The 16,303-nt window shown below is 52.7% G+C and overlaps 1 pseudogene; it reads right to left on the bottom strand.

Moving 5' to 3' along the window:
- Positions 1-13,078: 13,078 nt before the first annotated feature.
- Positions 13,079-14,268, bottom strand: LOC149360818 (uncharacterized; annotated as a pseudogene).
- Positions 14,269-16,303: the final 2,035 nt, after the last annotated feature.

Below are 16,303 nucleotides of genomic sequence, written 5' to 3'. Positions count from 1 at the left end.
ATCTGTCAACTCTTCGCTTTCAATTTTTGTATCTTGAATAGCCAACAGATCGATTTCGTTTTCGAACAAGAGACGTTTAAGCTGATTTTGCCTTCTTCGCGCAGAAAGACCTCTCACGTTCAGTGTGGCAATACGCAAGCTAGATGTTAGTTGAGACGCCATCTAAATGGTTGGGATTCGCCGCTCTCGAAGTGACATCGGTTTGCAGCTCACCTCATCAAAAATCCTTCCAGCTTGCAAAGTACGGCGGTGTCAGCACTGAACCCGATCGAAGACCGGGTTACCAGCACGAAGACCCTGCAAGGCACCTCCGCTAAGGCGGAGGGACACCCGACGAAGTCCTACGATCAGGAGGGATGTTCGGCTTGGGCTTGTAGGCCGCACGTCGAACAGGAGGCGCTTTGGGAAGAGGCTCCTCATGGTCCGTCCCGTCGTAGCTCGTCGCCTTGTCATCAGCTTCGTCGTGCGTCCTCTTTGCTGGCAAAGTTGACGCCGCGGGCATCTCCGTGTCAATGTCCTTCTCGTCGGTCGGTTCCAAAACCGTCTCAGGTGCACCTACCGAAGCATCATCTGCTTTTCCCGCCTCCGCCTCAGTTCTGGTGTCAGGCACAGATGGTTCTGCTCAGTTGGCAGCCTCATGTTCCGTGGGAAGCACTGCTTTTTCTGAGGCTATGCTTTTCGGTACTGCTTCTTCCCGACTCTCACAGGTCGCCTCTACCGCGTCGACTTCGTCCATAATATGCTCCTCTGTAGTATCCCTACGACCAGGACCAGCCACGGTAGCATATGTTCGCACGCATTGGGCGTCGTCGTGGCCGAAGCGACGACAGAGCCCGCAACGTGGCACACGGCACTCCCGACGTATGTGTCCGGTGCCGCGGCACCGGAGGCAGAGCGGAGCTCTGCCAGGAACGTGGACGAGTGCAAAGCGCTGTCAATTCGGCCGAAACGTACATTCTATCAAGCCGGGCGTGACTGGCTCCTTGGAAATGCGTAAAGCGAACGCAGTGGTCGTCTTCCAAGCATTCCGCTACGTCTTCGAGCCCAAATTCATCGATTAAGTTTCGAAGTTCTGCCGTGCTGGCGTCTCTGTACGGTGTATCGTTCGCTTTATCTCGCGCCGCTAAAACACAATTAAAGTCTCCCATCAGTACTAGTTTCCGATCGACATCGCAATAATTTTTGAGTCCCTCAAACATCTGTCGTCTTTCCTCGAGTACATTAGGAGCATACAAGCATATCACCCGCCACAGCACTGAACCAAAACTAAAATCGCAAAGACCCATACGTCCTGCAATGTCCGACCGTACGGCCTGCACCTCAAGCCCCAAATGTTGGCGCACAAAAAAAAAAACAGCCTGCGGATCTCCCAACCGCATGGCTCACACACGCGTAGTAATGTGACATGAAAGGCAGCACCATACTCTCGGTCTCAACATCTCCTTCAATTTTCGTCTCTTGTACGGCAATAATATCTAAATCTTTTTCCGTTGACAACCTATATAACTGCCGTTGCCTCCTCCTCGCACATAGCCCTCGGACATTGATTGTGGCGAATCGCAAAGCTCTATCTGGGAGCGCCATTGTAGTATGGAAGGAGACCAAGAGGATGGTGCTTACCGCTGACAAGAAGCATCCTCAGCGCCAGAACAAGCGCTCGTCCACTCACAAAACTTACAACTACGAGGACGCCGGCGGCGGCGGCGGCGGCGTCGTTGCCCTCGTCCCCCGGTCTGGAGGGATGTTCGGTCGAGGTCGCAACGTCGACCGACGCACGGGAGCTGCTTTTGACGGTGGCTCTCCGTTGACAGGCGGGCCAGAAGATGTGTTATCTTCCTCGACGACTTCGTGCGAGCGTTTAGTCACCGCGGCGGCGGTGCCCTCGTTTGATGTGTCCATGTTCTGCACCCCCTCGCTGGCGCTTCCCACCGATGTCGCGTTTATCTTCTCGTCCTGAACCAACCTCGCCGTCGATGGGTCTTCTGTTCTCGCATGTGTGCCATTTTCTTGGAGGTTCGGAAGGCCTTGGCGTACTGATTCGCCCGAGGCTTGCTCAGCCGGCTCATTTCCAGCCGTAGCTTTGTCTTCTGACTCCGCCTTGGCTGCTGCTTCATCCATTAGGAGCTCCGAGTTATCGTCACTCCTCGCGGGCCCTGCGACGCTGGCGTAGGTACGCACGCACTCGGTCTCGTCGTGGCCAAAGCGACGACATAGCACACAGCGCTGTACCTTGCAGTCACGACGTATGTGGCCTGTGCTCTGGCATCGCAAGCAGAGGGGTGCCCTGCCCGGCACCACGACAAGGGCCAGCTCACCAGCAATCCTAAGCTGATGTGGTATATCTTCCGGCTTCACACCAGCCTTGAGCTTCAAAGTCACGGTCCGGGTCGTCGAGCTCTTGTCAGACAGACCATTCACCCTCCAACGCTCCTTGACCACATCTGTCGCTTTCCCGTACACTAGCAAAGCCGCCCGCACGTCGTCGTCGGAGACGGTGGGCAGCAGCCAGTGCAGTTTCAACCGTAGGTCCTGGTGAGACGGGTAGATGAGAACGCAGCGATGGTTCTTCACTTGCACTTCGTTGTTGGCGAGCAGTCTTTGCACACCTGCGTCACACTTGAAGGTAACTGCCCACACGTGATTCATTTGATACGCCCCCAAGGCCGTAACCTCGGGGAGCAGATTCAAATTCACCAGCGTATCCCTGAAGTCTTCTACTCGGTAGGGCCGTGCTCTCACGTCCGCATGCATAAAAACGGTATTCAAAACCAAACGCCCTGAAGGCATACTAGGCAAAACAACACGGTACTCATCATCCGATGCAGAAGAAAACCTGTTACCTCGGCCGGACACGGCCGCTGATACCACTCCAACGGAGCCCATTTCACACGCGTCCGTTCGCTATCGCAGCCGGAAGTGGAATCCACTGCGCCACTCTGCTGCACGAGGGAGCAGGAAAAGTTCCACGTATTTCAATTTGAAGCAGCATGGTGGCCATGAGAGAGAGCCTGCCGCCGAAGAGAGAAAAAAAAAACTGTAGCAGAGCGTGGTTTCGATCCACGGACCTCTGGGTTATGGGCCCAGCACGCTTCCACTGCGCCACTCTGCTTTTTTCTTTATTGCCTGGCTTTGACACAAAACACTGGACAACACAAACAATCAACAAAAGACAATAACTATGTACACACGACTTGTGGTCAGCCAGCATAAATCTGGCTTCTGCTGAACGAGGGAGCAGGAAAGGTTCCACGTATTTCAATTTGAAGCAGCATGGTGGCCATGAGAGAGAGCCTGCCGCCGAAGAGAGAAAAAAAAAACTGTAGCAGAGCGTGGTTTCGATCCACGGACCTCTGGGTTATGGGCCCAGCACGCTTCCACTGCGCCACTCTGCTTTTTTTTTTTTTTTCTTTATTGCCTGGCTTTGACACAAAACACTGGACAACACAAACAATCAACAAAAGACAATAACTATGTACACACGACTTGTGGTCAGCCAGCATAAATCTGGCTTCGTCCAATTAAAATTCACGCAACGTACAGAGCGGCTCTAGTCTTGAGAGCCACTCCGGAGGCTCCGCAGCGGCTTTCTGAATGGCCAGAAACATCTCCATACTTTCGCGAAAGTAAATTCTGGCAGGTCTTGCGTCACTGTCACAATGCCAGCCTGCCATTCTGGAGCGCCATATACAGTGGAGGCCTGTCAGCATTATTAAATCGAAAGGCACCCCATCCTCATTTTCAACACATAAGAACCGGATGCCATACGGGTCTAGTGGAAATTCTTTCTTTAATGTTCGCTGCAATACATCCCAAAAATAAACCCCTTCCCAACAGTGTAAAAATACATGGTCTATTGTTTCCGGCTTTCTGCAAATTAAACAGTGAGATCCCCAGGGTAAAAACAATTCCTTTCCCTCTAAAAATTTTTTAACCGGTAAGGTCCCGGTGTGCAATTTAAAAAAGAAGGTTTTTGTTCCAGGCGGCACCTGCATTTTTTTAACTCTCTTTAAAACATCTTTGCCTGGGCCTCCACTGTACAAGGCCCTGTACAAGGGCTCGGGGAAAACTACATCGCACAAGGCACGGTACAGTTTCTTTCGTTTCACACTGGACAGAAAGTCATTGGAAAATCGCGCGGAAAGAAACCTTACACTGGCTACGACTTCCCGGTAAAAACCGGTGACCCTACTATACACCTCAGCAGTTCCGACTATGTACTCTGGAAGTAGATGCCGCAGCCTAACTTGGCATACGGTACGCAAAAAAGGGTCTCTTGTGTCCCTAAAAAACAAAAAACGATTGACCAGCTGTCGCAAAAACAAATGGCCCAATCCCAACCCCCCGTCTGGTACTCGTCGGAACAGGTTGGTTCGGCTGCAGCGCTCCCATTCAGACGACCAGATAAAGACGGCGAAAATTCGGTGTAGCTTTTGAATACTTAACCGTGAACAGTGCAACACCTGCATTACGTACCAGAGCCTGCTGATAAAGAACAGGTTGCAAACAGTGGCTCTGGCGAAAATCGACAAGGTCGTTCCTTTCCACTTATCAGCTCTCTCCCGTGTCTCTTTGACCTGTCCTGTCCAATAATGGCGCAGTGTTCACTGTTCCGCTCGATGCTTACCGTGACAGTGAACACTGCGCCACTCTGCTGGACGAGGGAGCAGGAAAGGTTCCACGTATTTCAATTTGAAGCAGCATGGTGGCCATGAGAGAGAGCCTGCCGCCGAAGAGAGAAAAAAAAAACTGTAGCAGAGCGTGGTTTCGATCCACGGACCTCTGGGTTATGGGCCCAGCACGCTTCCACTGCGCCACTCTGCTTTTTTTCTTTATTGCCTGGCTTTGACACAAAACACTGGACAACACAAACAATCAACAAGGACGAGGGAGCAGGAAAGGTTCCACGTATTTCAATTTGAAGCAGCATGGTGGCCATGAGAGAGAGCCTGCCGCCGAAGAGAGAAAAAAAAAACTGTAGCAGTGCGTGGTTTCGATCCACGGACCTCTGGGTTATGGGCCCAGCACGCTTCCACTGCGCCACTCTGCTTTTTTTTTTTTTCTTTATTGCCGACTTCGACGTTCACAACAATATACAACTGATAAAACGTGCCAGCCAGGCTTTGGCTGACACGGCATGTTAAAATTTTTTCAGTTGCGTCAAAACGTCAAGCACATCAACCCATTCTGGCGGTTCAGGTAGTCCTCGATACACTTCTCTGAAACGTACAGCACTTTGAATGAAGTGTTCCCGTACAGAACGAACCTCTACATCAGCATGGTTGAACTGCATTTTTGTTTTCCACAAGCTGTCCAGGCCCAGGAGCATAATCGCATCCAATGGAATACCATCTGCGTCGTGGAACGGTAAAAATCTTATGCCATAAGAATCTAAGGGTAAGTCTTTTTTTAAAGTCCTTTGAAGAACATCCCAGAAGAAGATGGGGTCCCAACAGTCCAAAAAAACGTGTTCTATGGTTTCAGCTTTGTTGCATAGAAAACAGTTAGTTGACCAGGGAATGAAGATGCCTTTATCTTGCATCCATGTTTTGACTGCTAATGTGTTAGTGTGAAGTTTAAAGAAAAAGGATTTGACTGATGGCGATACTGGCATCTTCTTTACTCTCTTAAGAACATCTGCTCCTGGGCCTCCACGATGTGGGAAACGGTACATCGGTACAGGTAGCATTATGTCCACTAAATCCTTATACAATTTTTTTCTCCCTACGCCACACAAATATTCCATAGAAAATCGCACATGCAACATCCTATACGCGAGTACGACCTCTCGCAGATACCCTCTCACGGCCCCACCCATGCTTTGGCACGAACACACAAGAAACTCTGGAAGAAATCGACCTAGCCGAGTTTGCACTACGGTAAGTAGGAACATATCGTTTTTCTCTCGTTGGTACATAAAACGCGAGACCACTTGTCTCAAAAATAAATGTGCAAGTCCAAGCCCATCTTTCTTCACGGACAAAAACAAATTTGTTCGACTGGTCCTCTCCCAAGTTGAAGACCAAATAAAAACGGCAAAAACACGATGCATTTTTTGAATGTTGACCCGCGCTGCGCTCAGCACATTCATCACATACCATATCTTTGCGCCAAGGAAAATATTACAAACAGTAGCACGTGAGAGCATGGACAATTGTCGTCCTTGCCAAGCATCGGTTTTTTCCTTGACTTTCGCTGCTTGCTCATTCCAGTACCGATCAGGCTCTCGGTAACAATCAAGTGGTACTCCTAGATATACTGTTGGAATGGTGGACCAGCGAATTCGAGAATAGTAGTCGGGCGTGACTTCCCAACTGCCATGCCAGTACCCGTAGCTTTTTTCCCAGTTGATCTGCGCTCCAGTGGATCTACAGAATTTGTGTACTACATCTGTGGCTTCACAAACACTCCCTATTTGAACAGAAAACTGCAATGTCATCGGCATATGCCAAGATTTTCACTTCCACTGACTGCAGCCTGAAGCCCATTATGCGGTCCTTATTCTGAATAGCCAGGCAAAGTAGCTCAAGGTAGGCCGTAAATAGCAAGGGTGACAAAGGACAACCCTGCCTCACAGAAGACCGCACTTGCAGGCTCTCTGTGAGGTCTCCGTTGACAACAATTCGAGTTGTACAATTTGCGTAGGCTATTTTCACGCCCTCTGTTATTATCTCGCCCACATTCGAGTAATCTAATATGGCCAAGAGTACTTCATGGGAAACACGATCAAAGGCTTTTGCCAGATCCAGCTGCATCATCGCCACTTGGTTGTCAAAAGAGTCGCAGCATTCTAGCACGGATCGCGCTACGTGTGTGTTAGTGGCGATGCTTCGCCCCTTTATGCCACATGTCTGATGTTCACCTACCAGCATGGTTATGACTCCCTGCAATCTTTTTGCAAGCACCTTCATGAATATTTTGTAGTCAACGTTGGTGAGGCTTATCGGACGATAAGAGCTCACCAACAGGCGTTTTTCCGGATCATCAGTTTTTGGTATGAGCACAATGTGTGAAGTTGTGAAGGACATGGGAACACGTTTTGCTTCGTAACACTCGGCAAATACTTTCAGCAGGACAGGAGCCATCATAGCTCTAAATGCTTTGTAGAAAGCAGCCCCAAGGCCGTCTGGACCAGGAGCTTTACCAATTGGTAATGTGTCTATCGCGTGCTCTATTTCGTTCACGGAAATCGGTAGCTCAAGACGCGTTTTCACTTCTTCGTCAAGTTTCGGCATGAACGGTAGAAATTGTGGGAATCCTGGCTTTCCGCCGTTGCCTTTGCGCGGCTGTGCCGGCTTCCTGCGTTGTTTCTCCTCTTTCCCTTGCTCCCGCCTCAGGCGGTGGAGAGGCGGCTGGGTGACTAATCACTGTCATTTAGCCACAGCTCCGCCCCGGCTCCCCAAGGGCCTTTGCCATTGGCGCCTTTTGGCGGGAATTCGGGACCCCGCTTTGGGCGGCCGCGCGCCGCGCGACCGTCCGAGCGGGGCCCAGAGAGGGAGATCCCTCCGAGACAGCGTAAGGTGCGTACGTTACTGTTTGTCCGTGCCGGCCTTTGCCGTTCGGACCAGTGCTTACTCGAGCTCGCCCGCACGTGTCCTCTGACCTGCAGCGGCTCGAGCCTGTCCAGCGGGGTCCAGCGACCTCTGACAGGCGTACCTTGCGTTGATTGCCCACTCTCTCTCGCAACCGGCCCAACGGTCGACACGAGAGAGAGATCACAGCACTGCCGCGGGGACATTCTCCTGCAGCGGCGTGCTAGCGGTGCGCATTACTCGAGTCGCTTCGTGCGCGCAGCGGAGCCTTGCTCCTCGCGCGCCCCCGGGACGGGGTGACTATTGAGTGTGTGTGTATCAGCTGGAGGACGATGTGAATAAACGTCTCCTTTGTGAACTTGGAGGCTTATTTCTTTGCGGCGAATCGCTCTCCTCCCAGCGGAGGTTGAGTGCGCTGCATCGGTGTCCCAGTGTGTGTGTGGTGACGGCTGATCGGGGCCCTTGGCTCGCGCGAAGCTCGAACCCGCGGTGGGTGGTGGCCTGTGTCCACGTAGAAACCCACAACTGGCGCCCAACGTGCTAAGTCATTGGCGCTTACGCCTTTGATGGCACATTAGCCGAGCAGGTCGCCTTGACGATCACGCTTGCGCACCGTGTCTACCACCCCCAGCGCGGCACTCGGCAGCTACATGTCGGCTCCCTACGGAGTTGTAGCGTCGTTTGATCCGCTGGCTGCTGTTCCTTCGAATAGCTAGACACCGTGGTTGGCCGCGGCCCCCATTGGGGTTTACGGCGGCACAACCCAAAATGTCGACCACGCGGCTCCCATTGGAGCTGTATCGGAAGCACCCTGCGGTGCATCCGCTGGTCGCATGCCTCAGCTGTGCACGCTTTCCGCCCAGTGCGAAAGCAGTTCGTGTCACGCTGCCGCAACCGGCAGTTTCGAACAGCAGCAGCCGTGCCCCGCGAGCAGTCAATTCTGCTCTGGGAACGGCGAGGCGCTGGCCCGGTTCCCTGTGGAAACCACGCCGCTCATCGAACTAGGAGCCTTGCCTCCCTCGTTCGTGCAGCCCTGTCAAGCCTCCACTGAGGCAGGGGTGCAGTGCGCTCAGTTGGCTGATGCGGCTCCGCGAGCCTGCGGGTCGGCTGGCGCGCTGGCTCTCCTGATACAGCATTACGACTTTTCCGTGCAGTATCGAAAGGGGAGCACAAACGTGGTAGCTGACGCGCTATCCCGTGCCCCACTCGCCAGCGGCGCCTTGACGCCTGTAGGCGGAGGGGGCGAAACAGCGGACGAGCCGCCGGGCGGCAAGGAGGGGGAACCCGCAAACGGGTTAACCCATTCCGCTAACCAGGCAAGCAGCGCTTCGCAAAGCGGACGAGAGGCAAAGCTCTTCGTGAGCGCCTCGGAGTTGCCGACGCGAACGGAAATTTTGGCTGCAAACCTGAGTGGGGACGAGACCAAGCTCCCCTCTGGGATGACTGGAATCGTTTTCAGCCCTAAAGAGCTACTGAAAGCCCAGCAAAATGACCCGTTTTGTCGCGAGGTGAGCGACGGTCTCAGGGAGACGGAGCGCCGTGACGCTACTTGTATTGTAGCGGGCGCAGGGGGGCAGAAGCCAGCGTGTGTCGCGGCGAACCCCGGGGATTCATATTTGCTGGACCATGACGGGCTCGTGCTGAAATACATAGCCACCGATGACGAGTCCATCGACCCGTTCAAGGTGGTTATCCCCAAAAGTCTGAGAGGCGCACTGTTGAGATTCTCTCATGACGAACCACTGGCCGGTCATCTGAGTGACTCCAAAGTTTTTGCAAAACTGAGTCAATCGGTGACGTGGCCCGGCATGAAGCGTGATATTTTCCGCTATTGCCGTTCCTGCCATGTCTGTCAAGCGGTGAAGTCACGGGGCGGCAAGCCGCCTGGAATGATGAAACCGATTGACAGTGTGCGTCCGTGGCAGATGGCCACCTGCGATTTGATGGGGCCTTTCCCCAGGAGCAAGCAGGGGTTCATTGACCTGAAGGCCTACGCGTCACGGTCTGATGAGCTTGCGCCGGTACCCATTGGTATCAAAGGCAAGTGTAAAGGCACAACTGGTGCTGCGGAACGCAAGCGTACGGAGCACCGGTACAATCTGAGGCGACGGTCACCTGTGTGATTGATGCCGGACGGCGGACTTTTCCGCAACCGAAGTCACGCAGCCTCAGCTAGCTGGCGAGCTTTCTTGTCAGGCCCTACCCAGGTGAAGCACGGTGTGTTTTTTTTCTGTTGTTGTTTTGGCAGCATGCTCAGTTCCAGCCTTGTGTGTTTATCAGTTTATTTATTTGTTTGCTTGAGTCAGTTTCTAGCCACTTTCGTTTCCCGCTTGTACATCTGTTTTTGTTCTAACGTACCCAGATGTACATAGGCAAACTTCAGCCCGCTCGTGCTTGCTCTTATCTTCTAGAAGGAATAGATTGGATTAGGTGTCGTTTGTACAGCGCGCCTTTTCTCATTTCCGGCCCGACTGTGGGTGGTTGGCTCGTTAAGGAGCCGTGTGTCGCGGTGCGAGTTTTGTGCGGCCCGTATGGAGGGGAAGTTGGCGGGGCGTTTGGGACGATGGGGGGCGGAAAGTGCACCCTTTGACCCTCGCCGCGGCGCCTCTGGACGCTTCTGATGAGGGGATCGTTGTCGCCGACCAGCGTCCGCGCACGTGCCGGTGTATGCGTGTTTGTGGCTGTGACTGTGTGCGCGCGTAACCATGAGCCAAGGCGACGCCTGTAGGTTGTGCCGTTGTGTGCTTCTGCGTGAGCGCAAGGATGAGAAGGACCCCTCGCTGTGGCCAAGGTTACACATCAGGACGCCGCCGAACGTCCTCGCCCGTTTCAGCCGGCGTGAAAGGGGTGCACTAACTGTCTTGTGCCCGAACGTGATGTCGTGTCCAAGGGCGCGAGGTCAGTGCTCTGCCGCGGCCCCGTCGTCATCAACGCACCATACATCAACGGAAAGAAGACCGCCATCAGTCGTCGGCCCTCCCAACCTGTTCAACTTGAAGTCTGCGAGCGGTGAGTCGCCGACCGGCCCACAGGGCCGCGCCATCGAACTTTGAGGCTGGCATCCACCTGTAACATAGCTGTACAGTTGTATTCACATCTTCTTGTGTACCGTGTATATAATCTGCAAGCTGTTTTGATTTACTGAAGCGTATGGCAGTGTTTGTTTGTTTGCCTTGTTTTTCCTTTGTTTTTTTATATTGTTCTGGCTGGAACTGAAGAGGAGCTAGTTTTTTTTGTGTATTCATTTCTTTATTTTGGAACTGAAGTGTAGCTTATTTTTTTTGTGTATTGATTTCTTTATTTTGGCCGCGTGCTTTGCCGATGGGTAGGAGGGCATTTAAGGAGAGGGGGATGTGGGAATCTGGCTTTCCGCCGTCGCCTTTGCGCGGCTGTGCCGGCCGCCCGCGTTGTTTTCCTCTTTCCCTTGCTCCCGCCTCAGGCGGTGGAGAGGCGGCTGGGTGACTAATCACTGTCATTTAGCCACAGCTCCGCCCCGGCTCCCCAAGGGCCTTTGCCATTGGCGCCTTTTGGCGGGAATTCGGGACCCCGCTTTGGGCGGCCGCGCGCCGCGCGACCGTCCGAGCGGGGCCCAGAGAGGGAGATCCCTCCGAGACAGCGAAAGGTGCGTACGTTACTGTTTGTCCCTGCCGGCCTTTGCCGCTCGGACCAGTGCTTACTCGAGCTCGCCCGCACGTGTCCTCTGACCTGCAGCGGCTCGAGCCTGTCCAGCGGGGTCCAGCGACCTCAGACAGGCGTACCTTGCGTTGATTGCCCACTCTCTCTCGCAACCGGCCCAACGGTCGACACGAGAGGGAGATCACAGCACTGCCGCGGGGACATTCTCCTGCAGCGGCGTGCTAGCGGCACGCATTGCTCGAGTCGCTTCGTGCGCGCAGCGGAGCCTTGCTCCTCGCGCGCCCCCGGGACGGGGTGACTATTGAGTGTGTGTGTATCAGCTGGAGGACGATGTGAATAAACATCTCCTTTGTGAACTTGGAGGCCTATTTCTTTGCGGCGAATCGCTCTCCTCCCAGCGGAGGTTGAGTGCACCGCATCGGTGTCCCAGTGTGTGTGTGGTGACGGCTGATCGGGGCCCTTGGCTCGCGCGAAGCTCGAACCCGCGGTGGGTGGTGGCCTGTGTCCACTTAGAAACCCACAAAATTCACTGTAAAAGTTTTCTTCAGCTTTTCGCGAATGACCCAGTACGTCTTTGAAGTGGTCACAGATTACGCGCTTGATAACACTGCTGTCTGCCGAAATATCTGCGCCGGTGCTTATTTGTCGTATTTCCATCCGACATGCGTATCGTTTCTCATCAGACATAGCACGCTTTGTTGGCGTTTCCGCTGCCCACAGCTTCTCGGACCGTGCACGAATAACTGCCGCTCTGTACTTATCAGCGTCTATTCTTTCAAGCTGTGTTTTTCAATTCCTTATTTCATTAAAACATGTTCCTGGTTCAGCGCTTTCTATACTGATCAGGAACTCAAGCTGATCGTGTAGCTGTGTTTCGGTTTGTTTCTCTGCGTACCTCAAGGTGCTAGATTTTTCAATCGCTCTTATTTTGACAAGCTGCTTAAACTCTTCCCATTGGGTAGCGTAGTTTATCCGTTGCGCTGCAAGTAGCTTCTTTAGCTCTTGCGTTACTCCATTATTAAATCCCTCGTCTTCCAATAATTTAGAATTAAATTTCCACAAGTGCCAGTTGCAACGAGTTTTCTCTTGTTTATTTCCAAAAGTTGCTATTACTAGGGAATGGTCATTAAGAGCACAGGTTTTACTTCGTACATTGTACATAGAGGTACCAGCTCTGCTGACACATACTGTCTGTCTAGCCGTGCATGGCTATTTCCTTGAAAATGAGTATACTGCGGACGGGTACCATATAAGAATACATTCCCAATTTCCTCTAAATAGTGGTCGTAGACCACTTCTTTCAAGACGTCCATGCTTTTGTCTCGCACAGAAGCACCATTTGCACGATCTGAGGCATGACAAACAATTGAAATCGCCCGCTAATACCAGCACCCTGTCACAGTTTAAATATGTCTGCAAGCGCTCAAAAAACATTTTCCGGTCGGTCTCTAAATTTGGCGCATACGCACAAATAACCCTGAAATTCTGGCCGCAATGCAAAAAATCAAAGACAAGACGTCGGCCGCTTTCACAAGAGAACAAGGACTGCACAGTGATACCAAGGTTATTCCGAATGAAGAGAACACAGCCACATGAGGCGCCAACAGAGTGACACACGCATACATCCAAATGCGTACGGAAAACAGACACCATTCGATCCGTCGCCTCCTCACTTTCAATCTTAGTTTCCGGAATTGCTACTACGTGTAGATCGTTCTCTAGAAGAAGGCGACTCAACTGGCATTGTCGCCTTCTTGCCCCGAGGCCTCGTACATTCAAAGTTGCTACACGCAGTGCTTCCGTGAGATTGATCGCCATATCGAGTGAAAAAAAAAGACCTTGTCGCATGGTGTCTACCATCACGACCGCACCACAAACCACCCACGCCCCAGCTCGGGTGCTACACTGCAAAACTACGGAGGCGGTTTCCCTGTCTGCCGTGAGTCGGCCGGAATGTTCGGCCGCGGCTTGTAGGGCGCTCGCCTCATACCTGGCATTTTAGGAGGAGGCTCATCGCCCCACTGGCATCCTGCTGCGGCTCCTTGCTTGCGCTGTCATCATGCGCCCGTTTTCCGGCCGTGACACTGGTTGTTGGTGGAATGTCCATGGGCTCAGCCACATTACAGGCGGCGCTCACCGGAGAGTCCCCAGGCTTTGCAGTCGCATCTCTCGTCACGACATCGTCAGCCTGTGCAGGAGCTGGAGGCGACTGCGACGGAGTGTCGACCGGGCAAAGTTGCGCTTCCCACTGATCCGCTCGAGGAGCAGCCGACGCGGTCTCGCTCGCCACTGGCCCGCTCGCCGCTCTCGATGCGTCCTCCGCATCGGCCTCATCCATGAGCAGCTCTGTCGTCTCCTCACTGGTCGATGGTCCGGTGACGCTGGCGTACGTCCGAGCGCACTGGCTTTCCTCGTGCCCGAAGCGACGGCAAGCACCGCAACGTGGGGTTTTGCACTCACGCCGAATATGGCCTGTGCCGCGGCAGCGCAGGCAAAGGGGAGGCCTGCCCGACACGACCACAAGCGCAAGCTCACCGGCTACGCTCACCTGGTGGGGCAAGTCGTCCATCTTGACGCCGGCGTTCAACTTAAGGGTCACCAGCCTCGTAGTTGAACCCTTGTCCGACACGCCTTGTGCACGCCATCGCTCCCTTGTGACGTCCGTCACCTTCCCGAACGGAGCGAGGGCAAGCCGCACGTCTTCGTCCGGTACGCTGTGTAGGAGCCAATGTAGATTCATTCGGACGTCCCTGTTTACAGGATCTATCACAAGACATCGGGCACCTTTCACTTTGAGCTCACCGATGTTGATAATCTTCTTCGCAGCGTCGGCGTCCTTGAAGGTTACGGCCCACACAAGACTCATGCGATACGCCCCCAGGGCGATAACTTCCGGCAGGAGCGACGGTGGAGCGAGCGCATCTCGAAAATCTTCCACCCTGTAGGGGCGAGCACTGATGTTCCCGTGCAGGAAAACTGTGTTCAAAACAAAACGCCCTGTAGGCAAACTAGGCAGTACAACCTGGTACTCGCTGTCCGAGCCAAAATTCCCGTTTCCGCGGCCAGACATGGCCGCTGTAGCCGCTCCGACGGAGCTAGTCATTACACGTCCGTCACGCTCGGTGGCCGGAAGTAGAATCCACTGCGCCACTCTGCTGGACGAGGGAGCAGGAAAAGTTCCACGTATTTCAATTTGAAGCAGCATGGTGGCCATGAGAGAGAGCCTGCCGCCGAAGAGAGAAAAAAAAACTATAGCAGAGCGTGGTTTCGATCCACGGACCTCTGGGTTATGGGCCCAGCACGCTTCCACTGCGCCACTCTGCTGGACGAGGGAGCAGGAAAAGTTCCACGTATTTCAATTTGAAGCAGCATGGTGGCCATGACAGAGAGCCTGCCGCCGAAGAGAGCAAAAGAAACTATAGCAGAGCGTGGTTTCGATCCACGGACCTCTGGGTTATGGGCCCAGCACGCTTCCACTGCGCCACTCTGCTTTTTTTTTCTTTATTTCCTGGCTTTGGAAAACAACACTGCACGAAAAAGAACAGACAAATCACAAAAGCAATAATACAAGACAATGAACACACTGAAAGTCATACTCAGCCAGCGTCAGGCTGGCTTCGTCACATTAAAACTCCCGCAAAGACAACAAAGGCTCTACCCTTGAGAACAAGTCGGGAGGTACCGCAGCCGCTTTTTGTATAGCGACAAACCAGTCCATAGACTCTCGGAAATAAATTCGGGCAGGGCGTGCTTCCCTGTCACAGTGATAGCCTGCCATTCTTGAGCGCCATATACAGTGGAGACCCAGGAGCATAATTAAATCAAATGCAACCCCGTCGTCATTATCAATTCTTAAATAACGAATGCCATGCGAATCTAGGGGGAAGTCTTTCTTCATAGTCCGTTGCAAAACGTCCCAAAAATAAACCCCTTCCCAACAATGTAAAAAAACATGGTCTACTGTTTCCGGCTGCTTACAGATTAAACAATGCGAACCCCAAGGTAAAAATAAATCCTTTTGCTCAAAAAATTTCTTTACTGGCAACGTTCTGGTGTGTAATTTAAAGAAAAAGGTCCTAGCTCCTGGCGGCACCTGCATTTTCTTTACCCTCTTTAAGACGTGTGAGCCTGGGCCTCCACTGTATAAGACTCTATACAAAGGTTGTGGTAAAACAGTGTCACATAAATCGTGGTACAGCTTTTTCCGTTTTACGCAGGACAAATATTCATTAGAAAAACGCACTGAAAGAAATTTAACACTTGCGACGACCTCTCTGTAATAGCCGAAAATACCACACGCAACTTCTTCGGTGGAGACAACAAACTCCGGCAGTAGGCGCCGCAGCCTAACTTGGCAGACAGTGCGCAAGAAAGGGTCAGAAACGTCGCGAAAAAACAAAAACCGGTTGACCACTTGCCGCAAAAAGAGGTGTCCAAGTCCCAAGCCGCCGCCTTTTACCCGACGGAATAAATTTGTTCTGCTGCAGCGTTCCCATTCTGCAGCCCAAACAAAGACAGCGAAAGTCCTTTGGAGCTTCTGTATGTTTACACACGAACAATGCAAAACTTGCATAACAAACCAAAGTTTACTGATATAAAAAAGGGTACATACAGTAGCCCTGGCGAAAATCGATAAGTTAGCACCTTTCCACTTCTCCGCTTTCTCCCGTATTGCTTTCGTCTGCTCTTGCCAATATTGCTCGCTTTGGCGGTAACCATCAAGCTCGACGCCTAAGTACTTGGTTGGGGTTTTCGCCCACGTCACATTTGAAAAGTGGTCAGGCTTCGATGGCCACCGTCCATGCCAGAACCCAAGGCACTTGGCCCAGTTCATCCCGCTTCCGGTAACCTGAGAGAACTCACGGATACATTTGACAGCCTCGGTTATACTCTCATGGTCAACCGTACAAACTGCAACATCGTCCGCGTACGCCAGCAGCTTCACCTCGGCTGCTTGTAACTTAAACCCATTTACGTTATCATTGTTCAATATTTTAATACACAATGTCTCAATATATATACAAAACAAAAGAGGGCTGGGAGGGCAGCCCTGTCGCACCGAACGCTGCACGCTAATGGGGGCCCCCAGACTCTTATTTACGATCAATCTCGTCGTGCAGTTCCGGTACGCCAGGGCC

This window comes from Amblyomma mixtum, chromosome 2 (genome assembly GCF_055824585.1).
Source record: "Amblyomma mixtum isolate Tamu chromosome 2, ASM5582458v1, whole genome shotgun sequence".
In the NCBI taxonomy this organism is placed as follows: Eukaryota; Metazoa; Arthropoda; class Arachnida; order Ixodida; family Ixodidae; genus Amblyomma; species Amblyomma mixtum.
Note: the sequence above shows the minus strand (reverse complement) of the source record. Positions and strands in the feature narration are given on the sequence as shown.